Source organism: Protopterus annectens, chromosome 11.part0 (genome assembly GCF_019279795.1).
Source record: "Protopterus annectens isolate FY-2018-M chromosome 11.part0, PAN1.0, whole genome shotgun sequence".
NCBI classification, from domain to species: Eukaryota; Metazoa; Chordata; order Ceratodontiformes; family Protopteridae; genus Protopterus; species Protopterus annectens.
In genome coordinates, this window is record NC_056745.1 from 241,146,654 (window position 1) to 241,174,389 (window position 27,736).

The 27,736-nt window shown below is 41.4% G+C and overlaps 1 protein-coding gene across 2 annotated transcripts in view; it reads left to right on the forward strand.

The window, feature by feature from the left end:
- The window catches only part of LMNTD1 (lamin tail domain containing 1), a 1,453,405-nt gene that overhangs the window by 826,769 nt on the left and 598,900 nt on the right, over window positions 1-27,736 (forward strand). The window lies entirely within an intron of this gene.

Genomic DNA, 27,736 nt, shown 5'->3' on the forward strand with positions numbered 1-27,736 from the left:
TATACCCAGTGACAATCTACTTGGCTCACCTGCTCAGAGACTTCTGTCTAGGCAAACCACAACAACCTTGCCTATCAGTTCTGGTTTGTTGGTGCCTAATGCTAAAGACAACAGAGCAATCAAAGCCCAACTTTTTAAAAAGCATTCTCAGAAGTCCAGCTATGATAAAATGAGCAGATTTCTTCGTCCGTTAAAAGAAGGAGAGACAGTGAGGATGCAAACAGTGTAAGGCTTTGATCGAATTGGACAAGTGAAAGGTATATGTGTTGAGCTGAGATCCTACCTAGTGGAATCTGAGGGTATAGAATACAAGAGAAACCACAGGCATCTTCTTTCTGTATCAGAAACAATATCGCAGAATCGTATCTGTGATACAGAGTCTAGATCTCAAAGCAACCCTGGCAATGTTCATATCGAAGAACATGTCTCAGTATCCATTTCCATTCCTGATGATGTCCCAGTTGTCCCCAAAGTTGAACATTCCTTGAAGGCAGTCCCTGTTGCTAGATCCAATTCTGACTTTTATGTAACACGATCAGGTTGTATTTCTAGACCTAGTATAAAATTCACAGCAACCTGGACATGATTGTTTTATATGTGTCTGAATTTTGTGTGATTGCATGTCAAAGAATTAGTTCTGTATAATTTCATATCAAAAGGTCATTTCTGTATAATTGCATGTCATTGAATACTGTCATTTCATGTATGAGCTATTTCTCAAAGAGGGAGGATGTTAAATAAAGCATGTGTATGTACCTTTAAGAAGCATTTCCAGATGTAGGCATATGCATATAAACAGTGAGCATGTGCAGGCCATTTTGAGAGAACAGCTAGAGTGTTAATATGTATGAGTGTGGTAGTCAGTTTATAAGTTTATTTAAGTTTAAGTTACAAAGCCTCATTCCTGATGTGTTTGTGTGTAATAAAGCTGCTTGAATTGAACCCATAACTCCTTGTATGTTTTATTCTGACCAGACAAGCGACAGTAACCAACATAATATTGCATGCAAATGACAAGGCATGTGGCATTGCCAAGAACATGGCCACACATTGCTGAGACTGCTGCAAGCTGAGAATAAAAACATTTGGACTAAGTTTTTGCATTTAGATAAGTACATTTTAAGTACATTTATAATTGCACTTATGTCCTCCCTGTAGTTGCGTGGGTTTCCTCCAGGTGCTCCGGTTTCCTCCCACATCCCAAAGACATGCTGTAGGTGGATTGGACACTCTAAATTAGCCCTAGGTATGAGTGTGTGTGTGTGTGCCTTCTGTGGAAGGTTGGATGCCGGGCAGGCAACTCGACACTGTAAAACTCCACTGCCAATCATGATCGGACAGCTGATCCGATGTGGTGACCCCTAACTGGGAAAAGCCGAAAGGAGAAGAAGAAGATACTATTTAAATCATTTTGTGTGTTTTTTGCTCTTTATCTGAAGTTAAAGCTGCTAATTTAGCATATTTTTATAGTCTGCACTGCTTTTTGGTTTTCTGCTGGGCCTAGGTGTTTTTCTGAGTTTGGTTCCCTCCCACACTCCCTATTCCTGTCTTGGTTTTAACTTGGATGCTTTTGAGCTGCCTACCCCAACTGTATAGCTGGCCCTACAAGCTTCTCCCAGTCTTATCCCCTCTGCTTGTATTACTGGTTACTAATAGAAGAAAGTGGGAAGGCCCTCCCCTTGGACTATTTGTGTACTTTGAAATTGTCTTGAAGTGTGGTGTGTGTGTGTTCCTCACTGCAGGATTATCTGCCTTTGAATTCCCTTGCAGCTAGTTGTTAGGCTTGCTTCTGATACCTTTTTACTTCTGGCTAACTGAATTTTTTTTTTTTACATTCAGAAGACTGGGACTGCATTTCTAGTGGGATTAGAAAGGTCTGGTCTGTCCATCTGTCCAAGTTGAGAAGCACACAGGGAGGCTTAAAGTGAGAATTACTTGTAAGTAGTTATTTGATTTGTTTGCAATACTTTTTTACTTTTAGCTAACTAAAGTGTGTCTTCACATTAAGAAGAGTGGGAATGCTATTTTAGTGGGAGTAGAAAGGTCGCCTGGTCTGTCTCAGCAGGGAAACACACAAAGCAGCTTAAACTGACAATTACTTATGGTAGCTAGTTGGTACCTTTTTACACTTGGCCAACCAAAGTATGTTTTTACATTAAGAAGACTGGGACTGCTATTTTAGTGTCAGTAGTAAAGTAGTCTGGTCAATATGAGATGAAAAGTGCACATGGTGGATTAAAGTGAGATTCACTTGTTGCAGCTAGTTATTTGATTTGTTTTGAATGCCTTTTCACCTTTGTTTATCTAAAGTGTGTTTTTACATTAGGAAGGTTGGGACTGCAATTCTAGTGGGATTAGAAAGGTAGCCTGGTCTTCCAGAGCTGGGGCACACACAAAGAAGCTTAAAGTGACAGTTACTTGTTGTAACTAATTAGCAGCTTTTCACCTTTGGCCATCTAAAGTGTGTTTTTACATTAAAAGGACTGGAACTGCTATTCTAGTGGCAGTAGTAAAATAGCCCAGTATGTCTGAGTTGGGAAGTGCACAGGGAGGCTTAACATGAATGTTACTTGTTGTAACTAGTTATTTGATTTGTTTGTGATACCTTTTCACTTTTTTGCTAGCCAAAGTATGAATTTTGCATTAAGAAAACTAGAACTGCTATTTTAGTGGCAGTATTAAAGTAGCCTGGTCAGTCTGAGTTGGGCAACACACAGGGAGCCTTAAGGCGAGATCGTTTCCTCAGCAGAGAGCTTTTTAAAGGAGAAACACACCCACAGACTCAAAAACCATGTTTATTTCATTATGGTTTGGTGTTTCCCACATTTTAACACTAGTCTGTGACTATTTACAGGCTTTTAAATATTTTATACATAATTTATGAGTCTGACCACATGGGATCTAGCATCTTGAAGTGATCCTGATTGTTTAGTCTTCCTCTAGGTATCCCACAATGCAGTGCTTGTCTGTAAATAAATTACATCACGCAGGCCTCTTTCTTCCTAAAGCTCCTGTCACTGCATTGATTTTACATGCATACACTGCTGTCTTTCAGTCAGTTATTTTTAAGTAACATCTCATGCTGTTCAATGACTACTTAAAACACAAACCTTGCAAATGCCTCAGAACCGACTTTCAAAGTGCTTTTTACTGTTGCTTCTTTTTAGAATGGCTAAATTGCAGTCTTTTTTGAAACCTGAATTATACTACTTCAACTCATCCCCCATCCCCCTTCACACCTAACTTCCTTAGCTGTCAAAGTGCTAAGGGTAATTTCAGTTGTTACTCACTGTGATTGATAGCTCATAGCAGGAGGCTTGACTGATGCACCGTTTCCTTGTTCTAGCCTTTACTTTCTGTATGGGTAGGGGAAGGAGCAGGGAGCTGTGACATCACAGCATGGTTGGGTTTTTAGGACTGTTGTGGTGATGTCAGTTTGGGAAGGGAATTGGCCAGAAAACTACTTGTATTCCTTGCTCTTGATGACGTCAATGAATTGGAGACTACAGCAAGCTTTTCCAGTGCAGGATAAAAGTTTTTAAACCACCACAGTACAGTAAGCTACTGTTCTAGTGGAAAGACACAGTCAATTTAAAATATTTTCAATGCTGTATTGTTGTTTATTCATAGCAGGGACTTTACATAGGGAGAAAAAGGACAGAGGAGTTGAGCATTTTATAATAGAATCCCATTGTTGTCCTTTAAGGACTTAGCTGAGTGTTAATCTGCACTTCAGAGCTACTTTTGCTGTGCTTTTACATTAAGAAGTTGCAAGATCATCCTTCTTATGGGAGAAGGTGATTATGTGGTCTTTCTGAGTTGAGTAGGACTCCAGGGACCTTAAAGTGTAGTCTTTTATTGGCCAGATGGCACGGAGGTTAGCTTTCAACTTTTTTTGTCTGTTATAAATTAGGTGCATTTTCACAGAGCTATTCAACACTCAGAGATGTTTAGCACTACTCTGTATAGTAGCAAACCTATAAACTTAGTACTTAGGACTTTAACCCATAACACAGAAAGGCTTTGCATGGAGCTAAGCTTAGGGCAGATAGCATCATACAGCACTATGATCATAATGCTATCTAACATCTAGCCTTCACCCTACACACTACTCAGGTGAAGCCTGTAAAACCAAGACCCTAAACCATAATTGCTTTAATATTGCTACACACTCAAGTGTGTGAGCTTGCACTGCATTCAAATTGTTTTTACTGCTGTTTTAGCTGCTTTCCTGTAAAAAAAACAAAAAGTTCTAAGCTTGTTCCTTGCCTTTCTTGTAACTAGTCTAGTCCAGATACAGATTTGCTGTGTCCATGACTGTTTGTAAGCTTCTGATCCCCCCAAAAACCTTTCTGTGTTATAGAAAAGCCTTCTAGCTTATCAGTGGGAGTGGTAAGCACTAGGTAGCATATCTACCATAAGAGGAGTGGTTTCTGGCCCAGAAATTGTAGTTTACTGGCTGTTTGGGCAGTTTTTCCATCACTTTCAACTTTTTGGTTTCAAAGCCCATGTTTGCATGGGTTTGTGTTTGTTTAAGCTCCACACAGTGGTGCCAAGCTGAGGTAAATTATTATTGGTGCCAGAAAGTCTGCTCTTCAGTTTTTCTCTTAGATCTTGCTAGTTCTTTCTCTCTTGTACTTCAAATAGCCTAATCACTTTGCACTTCAACAGGTTTTTGTAGCAATTATTGTAGCAGACCTAAGTGCCATCACCACTAGTCGTTCTTCATGGAAATAGCTCCAGTACTTAGTAGTTATGACCACCCCTCATGGCATAATTAAAGGGCAGTTCCCTGTGCTTTTTCCTATTAACCTGGTGCACCTGGGCATTCTGGGGCCATGTAGCAACTGCCTAATGTACACAGACAACTCTCTCCTCTTACCTCCCAACTCTCAGACTTGTGAGAGATGCACTTATATCATCAAATTGGAAGCTATGCACTCTGCAGCCAAGACCAGACTAGCTGGTCAAGAGAAGAAGGTCAACACCTGCACCAAACCAAATGGAACACATAGCCCTCCAGAACACCCACTGTCACAGCTCTCACATAAAAACACAAACCACACGCCCACCTTTGTGGAGGCTCTCAATAGAAATTTACCCAAACAGCAGAGACCTTCAAGACAGAAATGCACTCGACCACCACAGCACAGCACAAACCACAGGACACATAGCTCACCTCCAAAGTGTGCCACTCAACCTAAGCCCCTAAGGTTAAACACCTTGTCTAATACACTAATCATAGGTGACTCAACAGTGAGGCACACAGATGTCCCACTCACTAGGTTGAATAAGGAGAAGGTAACAGTCAGCTGTCTATCAGGTGCCAGAATCTGACACATAACACATGCACTCATGTCACTCCACAACAAGTACATGTATGACTCTGTCATTGTCCATTTGGGTGTGAATGAACTGAAACACACCTCCCTGAACTACATGAAAAGAGACATGGTGGAGCTGACAGATTATGTGGCCCAGGCAAGTATGACACTAGCCCTAAGCAGTATCCTACCATCACCCAGAATGATAACCACGGTACAAACAAAAAATTATTGACTTCAACAATTGGCTAAGTTTCTGGTGTCATTCTAAGGGGATCCAGTATCTGTCTGCTTGGGATGACATGATTGACAGACCTCGATGCTTTGCCACAGATGGCTTGCATCTGTCACCCCTGGGTTTCCGGGTACTGGCTAAGGTTCTTGCCACCCCTATAGTGCCTTTTTTAGGCAGTGTTCCAAAGACCAAATTTCCACTGTAACAGCTATAAATAAATGCAATCTGAGGGTCATGCTGCTCAACGCTAGAAGTCTAAATCTCAAGCTGGACTCGCTCAAAGCACTCCTCAAAATGGTGAAGATCAACATTTGTACTGTAACAGAGACCTAGTTTAAAGTAGCAGAAACCACCCCTTTGCTACCAGGCTATAACTCATTCCACAACTTTCAGCCCCGAAATATGGACTGAAGCTCCAAAGGCAGTGGTGTCTCCATATTCATAAAGGATATGCACACCTCCAGACTAGTAGCCCAGCATAACGCATCTGAGATACTTCAGGTAGAACTAACATTGGGTAACACAGCGATGCAGGTCATAGCCTGCTATAGGTCCCCGGCCATGTCCTTAGCCCTTGCTAAGCACCCTGGAATCTATTAAGGTCCAACCCAACACTCTCATACTAGAAGACGTCAACTACCCCTCCATCAACTGGGAGAACTACTCTAGCACCAATGCACTGGCCCAGTGCTTCCTGGAATTCATCAGTTCCAATGCCCTGCTCATTCTGACCCCCACTAGAGGAAGCAACATCCTTAACCCGGTTATTACTAACATGAGTGACCATTGCTCTACACCAATAGTCAATCCTTCCCTCGTCAGATCCGACCATAAACTAATTACTAAGGAAATCCACATCTCACCCACATCCCCCGCAAAGGTAACCACCTTGAAAAACTTCTCAAAGCTGATTTTGGACTCCTAAAAACAGAGGTGACTAACTTCACGGCACCCATGCCAGTGGAAAGTAGCTGCATGACTGCTTTATCATACACCAATGCACTGTACAAACATGTACATAAATGCATGGAACTAGCGATACCCAATAGAACCAAGATGCTCTCCTCCAAAAAAAGGAAGCCAATCTGGTGGTTTCATGCCACTAATAAACTCTACAACAGAAGGAAGAAACTGTTGCAGGAAAAGGTGAAGTCCCAAGACTGGAAAACTCTCTTATTAGCCTCAACAAAAAGTTGAGATCCTTCATCAAATCCTCTAAAGACAGCTATGAAGGCAGAAATGCAGCAGAAACTAAGAACAATCACAAAGCTTTCTATAATTATATCAATAACCTCCATGGCAATACCCAGATTTGCTCTGAGTTACTGCACAATGGTACCTCCTATACTGAGGCAACAATTATTGCCAACATACTGGCCGACAGATTCAGTGCCAACTTTACCCCTCTCTCCCCCCTCTAAAGGACTATTCACAATACCGGAAGAATACCAGGCACCCAGCATTACTGCAACACAGGTTAAAGCTGCATTGTCCAAGGCCAAGCATACCACTTCCATGGGACCCCTGGCTGTGTTCTACATGAACTACAAAGTGAACTGGCACCACATTTGTGTGCCCTGTTCAGTCGCAGCCTCACCTCAGGCTTTGTCGCTACCAAATGGCACACTGCTATAGTCATCCCTCTCCATAAAGGGGGAGTGACTACAGACCCTGGGAATTATTGCCCCATTAGCCTGACTAGTCTGATATGTAAAGCTATGGAGTGCATCATCATGGACCTGATTAACAAAGATATAAGAAATCTCCAAACTCTAGACCCCACGCAATTTGACTTTGTGAAAGGGAGATCATTCCTGCTCAACTTGGTTGACTTCTTTGAGTCAGTCATTAGGGCTGTGGATGAAGGTAAGGCAATGCATACAGTCTACCTCAATCTGGCCAAGGCCTTTGATACCATTCCTCACTCGGGAATTATTGATAAACTCAACAAACTAGGAATCAACCCCTATATCATTAGGTGGGTTGCAAATTGGCTCACAGATAGAACACACAGTGTTAAAGTAGCAGACTCCAAGTCAGACTGTCAACTAGTCATGAGTGGAGTCCCACAGGGATTGGTCCTGGATCCTCTCCTGTTTGGCATCTACTTCTCAGAAGTCCAGGTCAACAAAAAGGGACTCTGGCTGACCAAGTTTGCAGATGACTGCAAGCTGGGAGCCATTATTAACTCCCCAAGTAATGCAGACATCCTACAGAAAGGCATCACTGAGACCAATGACTGGTATTGAAACCATGGCCTTAAGCTTCTTCTTCTTGTTCTTTCGCCTGCTCCCATTAGTGGTCGCCACAGCAGATCAACTGTTTCCATTTCTTCCTGTCCTCTGCATCTTGCTCTGTCACACCAACCACCTGCATGTCCTCTCTCACCACATCCATAAACCTTATCTTAGGCCTTCCTCTTTTCCTGTTACCTGGCAGCTTCATCCTTAGCATCTTTTTCCCAATATACTCTGCATCCCTCCTCAGCACATGTCCAAACCAATGTAATCTTGCCTCTCTGGCTTTGTCTCCAAACATTCCAACCTGGGCTGACCCTCTAATATACTTATTCCTAATCCTGTCCATCCTCGTCACACCCAGTGCAAATCTTAACATCTTCAACTCTGCCACATCAAGCTCTGACTCCTACCCTTTTGCCAATGCCACTGTCTCCAACCCATATAGCATAGCTGGTCTCACTACCCTCTTGTAGACCTTCCCTTTCACTCTTACTGGTACTCGTCTGTCACAAATCATTCCTGACACTCTTCTCCACCCACTCCATCCTGCCTGTACTCTCTTCTTCACTTCTCTTCCACACTCACCATTACTCTGAACTGTTGATCCCAAGTACTTAAACTCATCCACCTTCGCCACCTCTACTCCCTGCATCCTCACCATTCCTCTATCCTCCATCTCATTCACACACATATATTCTGTCTTAGTCCTGCTGACCTTCATTCCTCTTCTCTCTAGAGCATATCTCCACCTCTCCAGGGTCTCCTCCACCTGTTCCCTACTCTCACTACAGATCACAATGTCATCTGCAAACATCATAGTCCACGGGGACTCCTGTCTGAGCTCGTCTGTCAACCTGTCCATCACCATTGCAAATAAGAAAGGGCTCAGAGCTGATCCTTGATGTAATCCCACATCCACCTTAAACGCATTCGTCACTCCCACAGAAGACCTCACTGCTGTCACACTACCTTCATACATATCCTGTACCACTCTTACATACTTCTCTGACACTCCCGACTTCCTCATACAATGCCACAACTCCTTGCTAGGCACCCTGTCATATGCTTTCTCTAAACCCACAAAGACACAATGCAACTCCTTCTGACCTTCTCTGTACTTCTCCATCAACACTGTCAGAGCAAACATCGCATCTGTAGTGCTCTTTCCTGGCATGAAACCATACTGCTGATCACTAATCATCACCTCCCTTCTTAACTTAGCTTCCACTACTCTTTCCCATAACTTCATGCTGTGACTGATCAGTTTAATCCCTCTGTAGTTAAAACTGCGGTGGTGGTGCTGCAGTAGCATTGTCACCTCACAGTAAGACGTTGTCCTGTTCGATTCTCAGCTAGAGCGTCTTCTGTATGGAGACATGCGTGAATGGGCGTACCTTCATTGAAGGTTGTGCATCAGGGCCGGCAACTCGGCACGTAAAAATCTACTGCCAATCATTAGCGGACTGGGGTTCCACTGTGGCGACCCCTAACTGGGAAAAGCCAAAAGACACAACAAGTTACTACAGTTCTGCACATCACCCTTATTCTTAAAAATCGGTACCAAAACACTTTTTCTGCATTCCTCAGGCATCCTCTCACTGTCCAAGATTTCATTAAACAATCTAGTTAAAAACTCCACTGCCATTTCACCTAAACACCTCCATGCTTCCACAGGTATGGCCTTAAGCTTAATACCAAAAAATGTGGGATACTTTCCTTAGGAATGTGGGATACTGCTCAGAAACACATTTAAAAAGCAGAGTGACAAAAATGGTGGAAAATGCAAGCACATTATTAAGACTATGTCAGATTTGTAGACTTTAATCAACTGTATTGCAAATTTCTACCAAACAAGGTCATTTATTTTTCCTTCAGAAAAAGGGAGATATAAAATGTGTGTCTTTTTTTCTTTAAATTACTGCTGCTAGCAGTATGTTGGTCATGAAGTGTTGTTTTCTGTGTACTAGACAGCTTAAAAAAATCACATAATGGGAAAGGGTAAATCAAGCCTGAAAATTGGGACAACCCCAGGACCAGATCTAGCACAAGGCAACCTAGACAGCTGTTTAGGGTTTGATGTTGGCTGCGGGACCTGGCCAGCCACAAAACATAAAAAGACATGCTGGCATATTACATAAAATATTAAAAACAAAAATATGTCGTAGTTAGTGCACAATGTCCTCCAGTCTCTCTTTCCATCAGCTCAAAATCTGAGCCAGCAATGGCCTCCAGTCTCTCTTTAATTGGATTAAAATCTGAGCCAATGAGGACTTTTAAGAAGGCTGCACACTGATCAACAGTCCTCCCAGTGTGAAAAAAAGAAACTGAAAGACAAGGACCAGGAACTCTGTCACTTTTAATAAATTCAGTTACTGGCCATAAAGTACACTATTTTGATGCCAACAAAGAAGAAACAGACAGAGTGAATGAAAAGAGGCTAGAAAAGGCAAAGAGAAAACACTGACTAAGATGAATCTCACAGCTGTTCAGCAAAAAACAGTTCAAGGTCCAGCTTTGGTGCAAGACATGGCTTCCAGTAATCTAGAGGAAAAATAAGTCAAATGTGCTGATTAAAATAAATGAAACAATGAAGGAGTATATCAACTCAAATAACAAAAAGCTGATAAAAAATGGAAGAAGCTTTAAACAGATAGTTAGATGAGCTAATAAAACTGCAAAAATCAGAGATCGAAATGAAGACTGGGCTTGCTGAGTATGAGACTGCTCAAGAAAAAGAAGTTATGTCTTACCATAACGTTCCATCTGTATTGTTGATCCTCGTTCAGTCATTACGCATGGGTACTGGTTCCGACCTCGGAACCAAACTGGCCATTTCCCAAGCTTGTGTCAGCTTCAAACTCTCGAGCTAAACTCTTACCCACAATCCCCCTCTCCCTGTTACCTCAGATTGAGTTTGCAAGTCAAAGAAGGTAGAGGCTACCTCTGGTCAAATAACCTAAAAGAACCGGATGGTGAAATCCACTAGAAACCACAGGAGGGGGAAGGAGGGAGGGTCATAATGACTGAACGAGGATCAACAATACAGATGGAACGTTATGGTAAGACATAACTTCTTTATCTGATATTGTTAATCCTCGTTCATTCCTTACGCATGGGATTGAGTCCCCAGCTACCTCTATTCCTGAGAGGCTCTCATGGAAGGACGTTCCTGAGCACCATAGAACTGAAAGATGCTCTTCCCCTGGAGGCCAAGTCCAATTTGTAATGATTGATGAAGGTATGAGGCATAGCCCAAGTTGCAGCTGCACAGATGTCATATAAAGCAGCCCTGGCATGGAAGGCAGCAGAAGTTGCCACCGACCTTGTTGAATGAGCTTTCATGGTAGTAGGCAACGAGATATTGTGTTGTGTATAAATGAAGGTCACACAGTCCTTCAACCATCTAGCTAATGTGACCTTAGCAACAGCAGATCCTAATCTAGGTCCAGAAAAAGCCAAAAATAACTGGTCAGATTTACGAAAGGGCCTAGTCCTGTTTAAGTAAAAACGAATTTGCCTGTGGATATCTAGGGTATGTAGGCAATACTCTCCTCTGTTTGAATGTTTGGGAAAGAAAACTGGCAATTCAGTGGCTTGATTAATGGATATGTCAGAGATCACTTTAGGCAGAAAAGATGCATTAGTTCCCAGAGACACTCTATCTCTATGAAAAATCAAGTAAGGACTCTTGATACATAGAACTTGAAGCTCAGAAATACATCTAGTAGAAGTAATGGCGACCAAAAACAAGGTTTTCCATGACAAATACTTGAGGTCGCAAGAAGAGGCAGGTTCAAAAGATGGCATTGTCAGAGCTTGTAGAACTAATGATAAATCCCATGGTTGAATAGGTTCTCTAAAAGGTGGCTTCAGATCATTCACACCTTTTATGAAGGTCTTGCACAACTTGTGGGACATAAGAGAGGAATCTTGTATACCCTCATGAAAATTAGAAATTTCAGCCAAATGAACTCTAATGGTAGAGACTGATAGACCCGATTGAAAGAGGTCGGCCAGATAGTCTAGTATTATCGACATTGGTGCTGAGAAGGGATCTACTTTTTTATCTTTCAGCCAACAGGTAAATCTTTTCCATGTGCTCAGATAAGTAATTCTAGTGGAAGACGTATGAGATGCAATGAGAATATCATGCACTTGTAAAGAAAGATCATTCTGCCTGGCAATCAAGGGAAATGGCGTAGCCAAGCCGTGAGTTTCAGGTTGTTCAAGTTGTGATGAATCATGTTCTGTGGATGTGAGATCAACTCTGGGATTGGATGGAGAATCCATGGTCGATCTAGTAGGTGAGGCCAAAGGAAGGGGAACCAAATCTGTCGAGGCCAATATGGTGCTATGAGGATCACCTTGCTCTTCAACCGACAGGCTTTCTTTAGAAACTGGGGAATGAGGGGAAAGGGTGGAAATGCATAAAAAAGACCCGAGGGCCAATCGTGGACTAGAGTGTCCCTGGATGACTGTCCCTGAGGGGGAATTAGGGCGAAGTAGTTGCTGCATTTGTAGTTGGTCGGGGATGCAAAGAGGTCGCAGCAAGGATGGCCCCAGCAGTGGAAGATCTCCGCCACTATCAAGGGATTCAGGGACCACTCGTGAGGTTGAAGAATGCACCTGCTGAGTCTGCTATCGTGTTGGAACTCCTGGGAATGTGCGTTGCTAACGGTTGGTAGCCATCGCACATTGCCATATTCTCATGGCCTCTCGACAAAGGGGGTAAGATTTGGTTCCACCTTGCTTGTTGATGTACCAGACCACTGCCATGTTGTCTGATTGAATCACAATTGTCCCAGATGGCAGAAGGGGATGAAATGCTTGCAATGCCAGAAGCACCGCCCTCAGCTCTAGAACGTTTATATGCAGATGGGCGTCCAGTTCAGACCAAGTGCCTTGAACTGTCTGTCCCTGACATAGCCCCCTCCTTCCCCATCAGGGAAGCGTCCATGGTCACTGTGGCCTTGGGTTGCTGGGGGGAGAAGGGGGGTGAGACCATTGTGACAGATTGTGTCATCCACCAATTTAAATCCTGTTTGCACCTGTGGGTTACTTGAATCATGGCTGAAAGAGGATGCTGAAAACGATACCATTGGGTAAGCAGTAGCCATTGTAGAAGCCTCATGTGAAACCTGGCCAGGGGAACAATGGTGATGGAGGCTGCCATGGAACCCAACAGCTATAGAACCGAGTGAGCCGTAGATTTCTCCCTTGAAAGGATTGGAATCAGTTGTTGCTTTATCCTTAGAATTCTGTGCTCTGGAATAGCAGCGCTGCAGTTTTTTGTGTCCAAGATAACCCCTATGAATTCTATTGACTGAGATGGGGTGAGATTGGATTTTTGCCAGTTTATGGTTATGCCTAGCCTTTCAGCAGTGAGGAGAGAGTATGCCAGGGCTGTTTCCAGTAGATGTCTGGTGGGGGCGGAAATGAGCCAGTCGTCTAGGTATAGAAACACCTGGAATCCTTGAAGTCGCAAGTGAGCTGTGACAACTGCCATGCACTTTGCGAACACTCTGGGGGCTGTAGAGAGTCTGAAGGGCAGTACTCTGAACTGGTAGTGATTGACTCCCGCACAGAAACCTTCTTGATGGCCTGTCCACTTTTATGTGGTAGTACGCATCTTGAAGATCTATCGAGCACATCCAATCATCTTTTTCCAAAAGCGGGAGGATAGACTGTATTGTGACCATCTGGAATTTTTGTACTCTCACAAACTTGTTCAATACACTGAGATCCAAAATTGGTCTCCAGTCCCCGGTTTTCTTTGGCACCAAAAATAGTCTTGAGTAGAACCCGGATCCTATCTGGCCTGGGGGGACTATTTGGATGACTCTCTTTCTTAGCAGCTTTTCTATCTCTAGTGCTGCTTCTTCTCTTTGACTGGGTGGAACGTCGGGAAGGTTTTTTGAAGGGGCAGGACAAAGATTGAGGGGGATATAATAACCTCTGGTTATAATCCTTTGTACCCAAGAATTGATGGTGATGGCTAGCCAGGCAGAAGGGTACAAGGAGAAACATCCCCAACCACCTCCAAAGGAAAGGAGTTGGGCCGCTCTTCAGGAGCGCTGGTAGGATTGACCAGGGAAAGAATCCCTGGAACCCTGGTTACACAGACCCCTTCTGCCCTGAAAGGAGTAACTTCCCTGTGAGTTTCCCCCTTTGCCTCTAGGGGAGAACTTGGCCTGTGTGTCACGGAAAGGACCCTGAGATTTCTTGAACCATATCTTCTCACTTTTTTGGTTTTGGGAGAAAGCACGTTGAGTGGAAGAATAACGGACAACTACGGCAGAAAGGGTCTTACCGTCCTGTTCACATCTGGCCAGTGTGCTTTTAACTTTGGGCCCAAACAATGAGGAGGTCTCAATGGGAGCATTAAGAAAGGAAGCCTTAAAGGGTTCTGCGAAATTGCACAAGCGCATCCAGGCATGTCGTCTCACGATCACAGCTGAACCCACTGCTCTAGCTGCTCCTTCTGATGCATGAGATATCAGTCACATAGAGGAGTTAGATATTGATTCAATGGTGGCCAGCTGAGAGGCCACTTTGTCACGGACCTCATCAGACATGCCACCAGCAAAGGTTTTAGAGAGCTCAGAAATCAGATCCCTTTGAAGCCTGGTAAAGTGTGCCATATATTTTCAGGGACCTGATAGTAAAGGTCGCTGAAGCAAAGGTGCACTTCCCTATCCTGTCCAGGGCCTGGGACACTTTGTTAGGCGGATGGACAGTTTGACTTCCTTCTTCTGCCAGATCCTTTTTTGTTGCAGCCGCCACCACCAAAGCATCCACAGGAAGACCTTTGGACCAATGGGGATTCGAAGCAGGAGAGGACAAAATGTTATCTGGCCTCCGGGGGATGGCTTTGATGGTATCAGGAGCCTTCCAAGCACGCTGCATGATGAGCCGGACAAGTTCATCGGCAGGTGGAATAACCCAGGAGGTAGGGGGCTGGGCGCAAAAGGCCTACAGGAACACAGATTCCTCAGAGGTTGGATTAGAGGACTGCCAGTCACCTCTCTGTTTCAGGATTTCAAGGATATCACCAAGGGATATGTCAGAGGGTGACCAGGGGGATCCTTCCCCCTCATCGAAATCTGTGTCTTCAGTGTGGGACTCCTCTGTGGAGTCCATGTGCTTCCTCTTACACAAACATTTCCGGTGGACCTCCTCAGCGGGAGATGCTGGAGAAGACAGTGGAAAAGGGGATTCCTGTGGGAATATATCCTGAGGCCCTTACACCCGGTGTCCGCTAGGTGCAACTTGTGAAACCAGTGTACCAGAAGAGGGCTGAGGTATAAACAGTCCAGTATCGCCAGCAGCAGTGAAAGCCTTCTCCATCAGTTGGAAGGCTGGTCCACCTGAAGAGGAGTGCATGTCTAGGACAGGGGTCATCCATTCCCTAAGTGGCTCAGCCTGCCAACTCGGAGTCCCTGGATGGCTGTGGAGCAGCAAACTATGCATGTCACAACTGACATCCTGGGTCATAGCAAAACTTTCCTGCCACAAAGGCAACTGTGGTTCCTTAGTGAGATCCATAAAGGGGACCGCAGAAGGGGAAGACTGTGCTGTATCCATGGACTTCAAAGGCAATGAAGGAGGAGAATAAGAAGGGGTCTTTGAAGACGGGTGATCACCTCTCAAGGAAGGATAGTTCCTGAGGGGTGGTATACCTCTGGCTAAGAGCACCTGATCCACAAGATGCAACACATCATGTTCGGAAAGGCTTCTAGTGGACCTCACGGAGACTAAGGGAGAAACAGGCCTGTCCACAGAAGAGGCAAACTCGGTGCCCATCTCACCTGTCCGCACCAAGGACAATGATGCTGAGAGAGACTGGACTACGGGTGTCTGCACTGAAGAAGTCATCAGTGCCAAGGTCATGGTCTGCACTGACACAGGGATTGGTGCTGAAGTGGTTGTCGTTACCGAAGCTGGAACCGACAAAACTGGAGTCAACAATAAAGGCGTCGGTTCTGAGGAAGATCTTGGAGCCGATGAGGTCAAGATCTGCACCGACTGAATGGTCGGTGCCAATACAGTGGTAATAGTCTGAACCAAGGAGCCCCTCAGTGCCAATATAGTGAAGGCTACAAGAGAAGACAGAGCCGAGATCACTAATGGAGCCGAAGGCCTCGGTGCTGAAGGTCTAGGCACCAAAACCACTGGGGCTGACTGAGTGAGCTCTGGAGCTGAAACTTTAGCCTTTTTAGGTTTTGGTTGGTGGGAGTCCCCAGCCGGGGACAAAGGCAAAGATTTAGCCTTGGTAGTAACATCCAAGATTTTCTTATGGGCTCTAGGAGGGGTTGAGGCCTCTGACCCAGAAATAGCCTTTGAAAAAAAGAGATTTAAGGAGTCCCTTCAGTAACAGCTTGTTTTTCCTTTCCAACAAGGTTCTATTCAAAATGTTCTCACAAATAATACAGGGTGGATCAACAGACAAGTGCGACACCCCCAAACAATAAACGCACAAAGAGTGTGCATCAGAAGTAGGTAGTTTGTGTCCACAATCAGAACACCGCTTAAACCCCGGACTACCTTTCTTATCTGCCATGACAGAAAATTAATTAATAGAAAAGGTACCAGCAATGGTACAAGAGAATACCCGAAGGTATGAGAAAAAGGGGAAGGATTACCAATGATGGTAAAGAGAGAATACCTCACGGTAAAAGTGGTAAAGAAAGAGCAGAAAAACCTGAAGAAAATATGTACGCTAGATGCGATAGGGTAAGAGACAATGAAATATAAACTTTTCTGACAGAAAATGAATCTGAAAGACTATTAAACAACAAGTAATTGTACTTAGCTCAAGAGAAGTAGCTTGACACGGCCAAATGGCAATGCGGCAAACAAAATCTGAGGTAACAGGGAGAGGGGGATTGTGGGTAAGAGTTTAGCTCGAGAGTTTGAAGCTGACGTGAGCTTGGAAAATGGCCAGCTCAGTTCCGAGGCCACTACCCATGCGTAAGGAATGAACGAGGATTAACAATATCAGATGAGATGTTTCAAAAATGGTAGCATTAGAGGACAGAGCACATATGGGAAAACCTGAGAGTTTCTGCTGTACCAAAGAAACTGCTAGGAACAGACTGTATTAATTTTATGAAGGCAGAAATAAGCAAATGGACCACTACTCCACAGCAAGAAGAAAGGACACATTGTGTCTGTGCTCCAAACCTGGCCATGATAAAGTAGCCAAGACCTGTATTAGTAAAAATGCAATCCTACCAGCAGAAGGAATTGATCCTGACAGAACTGTGACAGAAAGGCAAAGTATTAAAAGTTGGAGATAATAGAATATTTCTGGAAAACAATTATTCACTGTAATCCAGACAGAAGAAAATTAAATTTACTCTAGCAATGTCAAGAGGTAGGTGTGAGATTCAAGCTGCTGTATATAGCTGTCTTCAGAATATTTTGCCTGGACAATCAAAGTAATTTTTGATGCAGAACAGACTAAGGAGGAAATAGAAATATTTGTCCAACAAAAAGTGAGCCATCAAGCAGAAAGACACTATGCTTCTCATTCATCTGATAAAAAAGCACATGTAGAAACTTTGCCAGTGAAGCCTTTTCCACTATTTCAAAGGAAAATGCTTTTGAGAGACAGAGAAAAGCATAGGCATTGACTAGAATAATTGGGAGTACCTTGGAATTGAACTGGGGTCTGGAGTTAGGAGATGTAGGTGAAGAGGAAGAAGACCAGCAACACATAAATATTTCTGAAAGTCTGCAAGTTTTTTTTTAATCTGGAAGGGGAATAAAGATAAAAGAGAAGAGACTCCAATTAGTGTAAATAGAAACACAGACAAAGTGTCAGCATGGATAACCTTGATATTAGGTTAGATCAGGCCTGTGTTTGGAGCTGTCTGTTTGGAAGAATAATTCTTATTGGGAGGGTTAAACTTCATTATTTGAAGATGTACATAGTTGTGTGTGTTTATATTAAGCTGACAGGTTATAGGGGTGTTCTAGGATGTGTTTTCATCAATACAAAAAGTCTTGTAAAATGTGACATAGGTTCAAATGGAGTTGATAAGAAAAAAAACTGTATAAAGGATCAACCTGCTAAATATTAGTAGGTCCATGTATCACAAAAGCTGGAAAAATACATTTAAAAAGCTGTCATATATAACGTGGGAATAATGACTTCCTGTTATAATGGTAAGAGTTTCCACATTATATTCGAATGTGAATAGTCTCATAGGTATATACAAGAAGGAAATAATATTTTATTATATTAATAAATGCAGATTGCAAACAACAATGGTGTAGGAGATGCATTTGGAAAGAACAGAACATGTGAGTTTGATAAAGAAATGATTTTAGTATGGATATTCAGCAGAATATCAGAGAACAAGAAAAAGAGGACTACTTATATTAATTGCTATAGGAGTGCCAATAATGAGAGAGAAAAATATAATAATGGTAGATTTTTGGTAGTGAGGGGCTACTGGCAAGGGAGGAGGATTATGTTGTCATGTATTTATATTCCACCTAAAACTATTATTATGGAGCTTAAGACAATTCTGGGAGAAATAATCAACTTTCAGCAGGAGGGTAGTATATAGGTTAATAGGATGATAGTAGGCTATTGGGACAGAGACCTTTATAAGCCTAGCCAAGAATTTTGCCCATGTTCCCACAAAGTCAGTACCTGTTTCCCCTGTCCAGCAGAGACACAGGTGGGACCCCAGGGGTGTATTTTCTGTTTCCCATCCAGTTGTCCAGGTTCCTCTTAAAGAGGGCTAGAGAGGTACTATGCTTGACATGGAGAGGGAGTCAATTCTATAGATGGCGGTATATTTGAGACCGAAGTCTATCCCACTGACAAGTTCTATTAATGTCACAGACCAGGTTGAGGCCTTGCATGAGGGTTGAAAGAGTGGAGTTTGACTTACAGATATGCAGCAACTCCATCAAGGCTGGGTCTTAGATAGCCTTGTATGCCAAACACAGTTCACCTCTGAGCAGTCTGTATGAGACTGAGTAGAGGGATAGGGCTTTTAGCCTATCACTGTAGGACAGGTGTTTGAGACCCTGGATTTTCCTGGTCAGGAATATCTGTGGTTTATTCAGCTGCTGCATGTGTTTGGCAAGGTACAAGTCAAAGGGGGCACTGTTCTCAATAATAGGTCTGATAATGGAGTAGTACAGGGATGTTATGACCTCCTTGTTCCTGGATGAAATACCCTTACTTATGAGTTGGGCTATGTAGAAAGCCTTCTGTACAATGGAGGCAATATGGTGGTCAAAAGTCAGGTTGCTATCAACCTGGGTGCCCAAGTTTCCCACGACTGATTGCGTGCTTAGTATGTTGTTATTAATTTAATAATTAGGGGGGGCTGCATTTTCCCCAAATGGGAAAATGATGCATTTCTTGGCATTCAGTTTGAGGCCATGCTTCTGGCACCAGTCATTTGTTTGGGTAAGGCCCTCTTGGAGGATGTTCACATCACTAGGGGAGTTTAAGACAGCAGTCATCTGCAAACTTGGCCAGCCACAGATCACTGGTTTTGGCTTGCACCTCAGAATAGTATATCCAAAACAGTAGAGGCTCCAAGACCTATCCTTGGGGTACACTGCTTGTTACGGGTCTACTACTAGAGGTGGCTTCCCATATTTTGACTCAGTGGGCTCTATCAGTGAGCCAGTTAGCTACCCATCTGGTAACATATTAATTGATGCCTAGCTGGGAGAGTTTATCTATTATGCCTGAGTGAGGATTAGTGCTGTAGGCTTTGGCTAGGTCAAGGTAGGTGGTGTGCACAATCTTCCCCTCGTCCATGGCTTTGGTGACTGTTTTGAAGAGGTCAACAAAGTTTAACAGGCATGATCTCCCTTTGACAAAACCAAACAGTGTGGGTTCAAGATTTTGGAGGTTGCTAATGTCCTTGTTTATAAGATCCATGATAATGTGTTCCATGGCCTTGCAGATCTAGCTAGTTAGGCTGATGGGCCTATAATTGACTAGATCAGTAGATTCTTCACCTTTCTGTAGAGGGATCAAAGTGGCTGTCCTCCATTTGGCTGGGACAAAGCCGGTGCTCAGGCTTTGGTTGAATAGGGTGCCTAATAGAGCTGACAGCTCATGTCTGAGTTCATGTAGGATACAGACTAGGATGTTGTCGGGTCCCATGGAGACTGTATTTGCCTTTGAGAGGGCATTAAACACCTGCTTCCTGATGATGAGGACAGGGGGTAGGTGCTGGGGATGTCATGGTTTACTGATGGCGACGGGGGGGGGGGTGAAGTTTTCACTGAACCTGTCTGCCAGTAGGTTGGCTATATCTATGCCGTTTGTGCATGTGGTGTTATTGACCACCAGTTCAGAGTAGATTTGGGTATTACTTTTCAGACTGTGGAGGTATGTGAAGAAGGCCTTGTGATTGCCCTTAGTGGATGTGGCCAATTTGGACTCAAAGTAAGCCTTAGAGGATTTCACCAGTGACCTTATTTGCTTGTTCAGACAAAGGAGAGATTGCTTTCAACTTGGCACCTGCACCTTCTTGTTCCTAGGCAGCAATTTTTTCCTTTTATTATGGAGTTTGTTTATTGCTACAGTCTACCAGACAGGTTTACTCTTTCTTGAGGAAGATGATTTGGTCCTGTCAGGTATTGCTGAGTCCATACAACTATGTATGTGCTCATATAGTTTTATGTGTAGCCTTGGACATTAGTTCTAGTTCCTACTGAAGGGATGGTGGCTGAGAAGTTGCTTATACCTGCTCTCAGGAGATTATAGTCAGCTATGAAAAAGTTTTTTGTTTGACTCTGACAAGGGGGGGGGGTCAGGAGAAATCGTGACTTTGAAGGTGATTGCCTTATGATCAGATCTTACCAAGGAGGATGACACTGTAGGGATGCTACAGTGGCTACTCATGTTGGTTAGTACCAGGTCTGGGATATTTCCACCTCTCGTAGGGGTGTCGACCAGCTGATCCAATGCATTGGCATTGAAAAAGTCAAGGAATCTCTGGGCGTTCATGCTTGGGCTAGAATAGGTCTTCCACTCTATGGTTGGGTAGTTAAAGTCACCCAGGATCAGGGTAGAGGATTGAATCTTGATGGATTCAAGTAAGTCCAGATATAGATAGGTGGAGTGGGCGTCTTGAGTCATGGTTGGGGGTCTGTAGTTAGCTATGATTTGAATAGGTGTTTTGTCAACAGTTAACTGCATTTGGAGTGTCACCTATGGGTCATACTGTTTTATATCTATATCTGTAGCTATATATATATCTATATCTATATCTATCTATCTATATACAGCTATCTATCTATATATATATATATATATATAAATATATATATATATATATATATATATATATATATATATATCGTTATATATATTTATATAGACAGGGACTAGAATTTAATTTGCAAGAATGAGGATATATCATCTGTGGGTTCTAGAAGGGAAAAGATAACAATAGAGGGTAGATTTTTGAAGAAATTCAGGAAAATATCTGGTATTGAAGACGTGAATTCAATAGTAAGAACTTGGAGAAAATTTACATATTATCCACCAAGGTACAATAACTGGGCTAGACTAGACAGAAATTATATTTCACAGGAACATGTGTATTTAATTGAGAACTTTGACACACATCCAATAACTATTTCAGATCCTGCACCAATAATAACTAAAATAAAAAAATGCAGGATAATGAAGTAAAAATGAGACACTAGTGCTTCCCAACCTATCTGTTAAAAAGAGAGGAATTTAAGGAAAGGGTAGCAGAAAGTATTTGGGAGTTATTAGGGAAGACAGAAAGTAATCCAGAAGTTATAGCTAGTAAGTGGGATAAAATGAAAGTTGAGTTTAAGAATACGGTAGAACTAAAGGAAAAAGGGATATGGTTAAGAAGTAACAAGAATTATTTAGGTGGGCTGACAAAGATTAAAGTATTGCAGAATAATGGGAATCTCACAGAACAAGAAGAGATACAACTGCAGAGAACTAAAGAGAAAATAAGGAAGTACCTGGAGAATATGCATGAGTTTTTAAAGATTGCTGTTAAGCAGCTGTTTTGATAATAACTCCAGAGCACAAAAACATATAGATCAATGACTTAGGGTAGGCAACAGAAAGCAGAAAGGGTTGTTGCTAAACTTAGGGAGCCTGTAACAAGAAAAATAACCAGAGATCCTGCAGAGGTATTAGATATATTTCAGAAATTTTATGAACATTTCTATAAAGTGGAGGAATGGGGAAATAAAGAAAAAGCACAATTTCAAATATTTATGCAGACTTAAATATGCCAAAGTTAGAGGTGGATGAGGATCAACAATTAACAGTTATGTGGAGATAAGATAAAAATGGTGATGTATAACAAATCTGCAGGAAAGTCTCTAGGAATAGATGGTATTCTGGTAAAAGTTTGGAAGCTAGGAGGGAAGAAAGTGATAATAATCTGGAAGATTTTGTTTAACAGTGTTTTAAAAGGAGGGGGAAGTACCAACATCCTGAAAAAAAGCTGTGGTGGCTGTAATACCTAAAGATGGTAAAGACCCATCAGATCCAGCTTCATATAGGCCTATTTAAAATTTTAAGTCATGATTATAATGTATTTATGTCTATAATGACTAAGGGAATGGCAAAGGTGTTGCCAAAATTGATAGATATAGATCATTGTGGTTTTGTGGAGGGGGGAAAACATTTGGCAACATTAATAGAATGATTGTGATCTACAGGGAAGTGGAATGTAAGAAAATACTGTTCTTATTGGTGGGTCTCGATGCATGGAAATCATTTCACAGAGTAAGCTGGGATTATATGTTTTTCAATGGAAGTATTTGCTTTTCCTGATAAAATAATAAGATTAATAAAGAGGATATATGAGGGATTGGAGGCAAAAATCAATGTGTGAGGGTTCCTCTCTGTTAAGTTTTGTCTGAACAGTGGAACCAGGCAGGGTTGTCTTCTTTCCACTTTGCTATTTATGTTCTGTTTAGAACCATTGGCAAAGAAAATAAAGGGCTCAGCAATTCAAGGATAGAATTGGAATGCTAATCAAGAAAAGCTGGCTTTGTTTTGTACATAATCAAACCAGAAAAGGACATCTTGATGTTGTGGAACATTCAGAGACAGTTTAATTTTTTTCGGGATAAAAAAATAATGAAAATAAAACAAAGGCTATAGCTGTAAACTATATACCCACACAGGAATTGGTTCACCAATACACATATTTATGAGGACATAATAAAATGAAGTATTTAGGAGTATTGGTGGAAAGAAACTAAACAAAAGATAATATAAAAATGGAGAAACTGGACGCTCTTTTCTATAGGTATGGATAGTAATATACGAGCAGTAAAAAATGTTTTTAGTCCCTTTAGCTTTGTATACAGGTGAAGTATTTTTTTATCAACCTCAGGAGAAGTTGTGGATAGTAATTAATAAAGAGTTGAAGGAATTTATCTGGAACGGGAAGAGGGTAACTGTTAAGTGGGATATGTTGATCCTTCCAATAGAAGACGGTGGCTTAGGATTAGCTGATTTGAAGGAATATTTTACACAGTTAAGGCTATTATACACAACACAAGCAGAATGCTACAATTCAAAGTGAAAAGGGATGATGATGATGATGATGTGGGGGGGATTCAAGAAGTAAGAAGAGAGTGGGATTTTGTATGCAGATCCTTAAGGGGAATAACAGCAGTCATATAGATTATTATATTCATAAAGTAGCAGAAAGTATTCTAAGAACTAAGCCATCATGTGAATGGAAAAAGGGGATTCTGCCTACAGAGATGACTACAATTAGAGGTGTAGAGAATAGGCAAGAGGGGTCTGAAATTTACTGGAAGAAACTGGCAAAGGAACCAAGGTACTGGGAACAAATAATTAGAGAGGAAAAGGTAATAGAATGGGAATTGGCCAAGAAGACATTGACTGCAAGCTAGAGACTGCCTTCCCTGTGAGGGACTGATATCGGAGTATAGGCAAAGATAAAGGGATAGGGTAATTCTAAGTGAAAGAACTGCAATGATAGAGTTTCTAGTTGAATTTAGACCAGAAACTGCTATTAAAAAGGAATAATCATTAAGGCATATAAAATATTGCACAATAACTATAGAAATCAATTAGAGGAGGTTAGAAAAAATGGGAAGAAAGATTAGATATGCAATTCACAAAGTAACACTGGGTTCTCAAATAAGTAACAAAGTGTAGAAGATTTCATTTTTTTTTCTCAGAAGTATTTGCTTAGGGATTTTTATACCCCAAGCAGACTCCAAAGAAGTTTTCTTCAGGTAAATGGTAAATTTGGGAGATGTGACTGAGAAGAAAGAGGTAGCTGGAAGCATATATTTTGTGAGTGTAATGAGTTGGCAGACTTTAAAAAGTTCCCTACAGAGTACTCTGTCAAAAGCACTGGGTGACCAAATGAGTGTAACTAAGGAAATGATTTTCTGAGCTGGGATACAGGATCAGAATTCCATGCATGACAAAAAAAGCAATTACTAGAAAATGGGAATTAAAGTCCGCATTTGAAGTAGTGAATAAAAGTAGAAATGAAAGGACTGGAAGTGGAATCTTTAGAAAAGGGAAGGAGCAAATTGCATAGGAAAAAAAAAAAAGAAAATTGTGGGAATAATAAATAAAGAAAACATGTTTTAGAGGATGAGTGAGGTTTAAGAGAAGACAGAAATTGAAAACATTATACAATGTTGGATTGATAGCGTTGTATAGAATAATATATGTGATGTATAACATTTGTCAATGTGAACTTGTTAATAAGGTTTCTTTATCATTATATAAATGTAAGTTTGTCTGTGTCACAAATGATAATTCAATAAAGGTGTTTTAAAAATAAAATCTGAGCCAATGAGACAGACTCCTGGAGCTCAAATTGAGAAGTATGGTCCTTTAACACAGTAGGATAGTAGCTAATGTATTGTTGTTGTTATACACAATGCCTGAATTTTTCTGCCACTACAATGTCCTGTTTAATTAATTCCGCTGCACTCCCCACTACTATTTTTGCTGCAACATTCTGCTACACAATATTACTGAGTGGAGATATTTTTCATTATATGGTTTGTTCAGCCACCACACTACACTATTGAGATGGACACTAATAAGAAGGGCACGTGTGTGTGTGTGTGTGTGTGTGTGTGTGTGTGTGTGTGTGTGTGTGTGTGTGTGTGTGTGTGTGTAAACAGGAGAATCATCATGTGTGTTGTTACCTCCAGAAAGGAAACAGTTTCAGTTGATCAGGGAATATCCCCAAATTCATATAAAAATCCTAGGAGAAGTGAATTCCATTTGTTCATAAAATATCTCCAAAGAGTTTTTAGAACCAGTAGTCTGGCTAAGTGTCTTGCTCAGAGTGATGCAGTAGGCAAATAAGAGCTGAGAGAATCAAACCCTGTACCACAGGAATACAGCTCACAGTTTTAACACTATGCACCAACTGCTATTGTGAGAAAAATGTTTTGACTGCAATCAGACATTTTGCCAGAAAAAAATATAACAGGAATGCTTGACATTTTGAGTTTGTAGCCTTCAAAAATTGGTTAATAATTTGAAGCTTGTTAGTTTATCAACTTTATGTAAGAGAAATATTTAAAATCTTTTGCTGATTTCTTGGTTCTTTGTTTTTGATTCTTGAACTAAAACATTGAGATGGAAGAAGGTTGTTGCAATTGTTTCTGACAGCATAAGATTAGCAGGAGCGGCCTTAAGTCAACTGGTGCCCTAGGCAAAAGGGCTCCATGGCGTCCCCACCACACCACCTGATGCCCCCATCCTGGTCTACCTACACCAAATAAATACTGGAAAAGCGCTCCTACTACAGCGGCACCCTAGGCGGCCTGCTAGTTGGTCTAAGCCTAAGGCCGGCTAAGAAGATTAGATACATTTCCAGGTTATTATTTATGAATTTCTTCATTCACTTGATTTCAACCAGATATCTGAAATGCCCAGTCATACAAGTGGCAGTAACTGATAGGTTTGTGTGTGTGCGTGTGTGTGTCTGTGTATAAGAACTTCGTTCCTGCATCCCACAGTAGTAGTCAGTTGTAACAAACAGGAGTATCATCATATGACACAAGTTCTTTGGGTATGATCCATGGTTTTCTTGTTTTGCTAACAGTGTGTTTATTATTTGGCTGTAAAAAAACCTCCCAGCATTAAGTCTACGAATTTAATGTTAATATTTTAACTATGAATACATTTTTAATTTTGCCTGTTTTTTTCAGGCGCACAGGTGTGAAATGTACTGTGTTGAGTTTCAACAGTCTGTCTGATACTTAGCACAGATGAGTAAGGTAGTGAGCTGTTAATGAGCGGTTTCTGTACTGCATAGTTTGATTCCCAAAGGTTTCCTTATCTACTGTGTAACTCTAGCCAAGCCATTTCACCAGACAGTGTTTCAGGGCTGCCTCTGAAAAGAATACTTGCATCCTGTGGGGTATACCAAGCTGTTAGCAAATGCAGTACATGTTTATTTATTTATTTGACATTTGTTTATGGAGAAAGTGCACCCTTCATATAGCAGCTAATTACTACTTCACTATATGCAGTTTGACTACGAATTCCAGCATGTCTCTTGTCTAATGGGGTTGGCAGATGCATTTTTTAATAAATATGACTTTCAGTGGAACAGACGTTTACTGTTGCTCATAAAGTCTGTTTTTATTGTGACACTGTTTTGTATTCTTTAGCAAATGTCTGTCAATTTGTTGCTGTAAAATACAAAATAAAAGTTTTACATTATATATAAACTGGTGATGATTATAAAAATAAAAAAAGAAAATTTTATGCACACTGATAGGTTTGAGCATTTTTCTCATAACTGGGGAGAAGCAATCAAGTTATGGGATATTAATATGGCTGGAGGCAATCCATTACCCTGTCTAGGGCCCCCTTTAACCATGATATTGCTCTAAACCTACCTCCAAAAATAGGGACCTCAGGAGTGAAAACAGGAGCATTTCTGCAAAATAGGAACAGTTAAGAGATCTGATTAGTATAGATGAAGAAGAAACAGTGCCTGGGCAGCGTTCTAAACCAGTTACTGTCAGTGTTAAGACAAGTCTCAAATAAGGAGAGGCAACAGTGATCTGTAAGTAAAGAGAAAAATAAAACTGAAGATAAAGTTTGTTCTGAAGTACGCTTTGCAAAAGCAGAACATCCTATAGAAGAAAAATACATTTTTCAAGCCATGTTTCAAGCCATGGATGCCATTTTATTATAGAGTGACAGCTCTTGGACTAGGATGTATCAAAATCAATGTCATGTAAATAATAATGTAAGCAGTATTGTCATATAATGTGCCAAAGTGATGTCTAGCAAATAACATTGTAAAAATTATTGTATAAGAATGTTATGTTTTTCTTTAAGGTAAGATAAGTATTCATCTGGATTACATAGAAAAGTTAATTTAACAATGCTGGTTACAAGCTTAAAACAATTCAAGTATTTTACTAGGCTATAAGTATATGGACTAAGAAATGTTGGTGATCATAGGATAGGAATCCAGTATGGAAACATACCTAGAGGAAAAGAAGAAATGAAAGACACTTGCAAGTTTCTTAATTATCCTCTATAAAAGGATCATCACTGTACTGTCACCTGAGGTAGATGACAAGTTGTGAATAACTGAAATATTTGAGATAAACTCATGCAAGCTAATGTGTATGGCCCTCAAATTAGCCTGATGTACACATCTGCTATTATCACTATTTCTGTGAGATTGAGGTAAAAGAGGCTTGTGAGCCTTGACTAAATGCAAGACATTAGTATGGATTATAATTAGACATTTTTTCTTTTCTAAGGTAGATATGAAGCTGAGATAACCCCCTCCCAAAAACGATAATTATCAGATGCACTTCTGCCACTGTGGAGGATAAAGCTTAAGAGACAGAACTCAGCAAGGTAGTTAAGCATTATATAAACATGAGGAGTATCAGGAAGTATATAG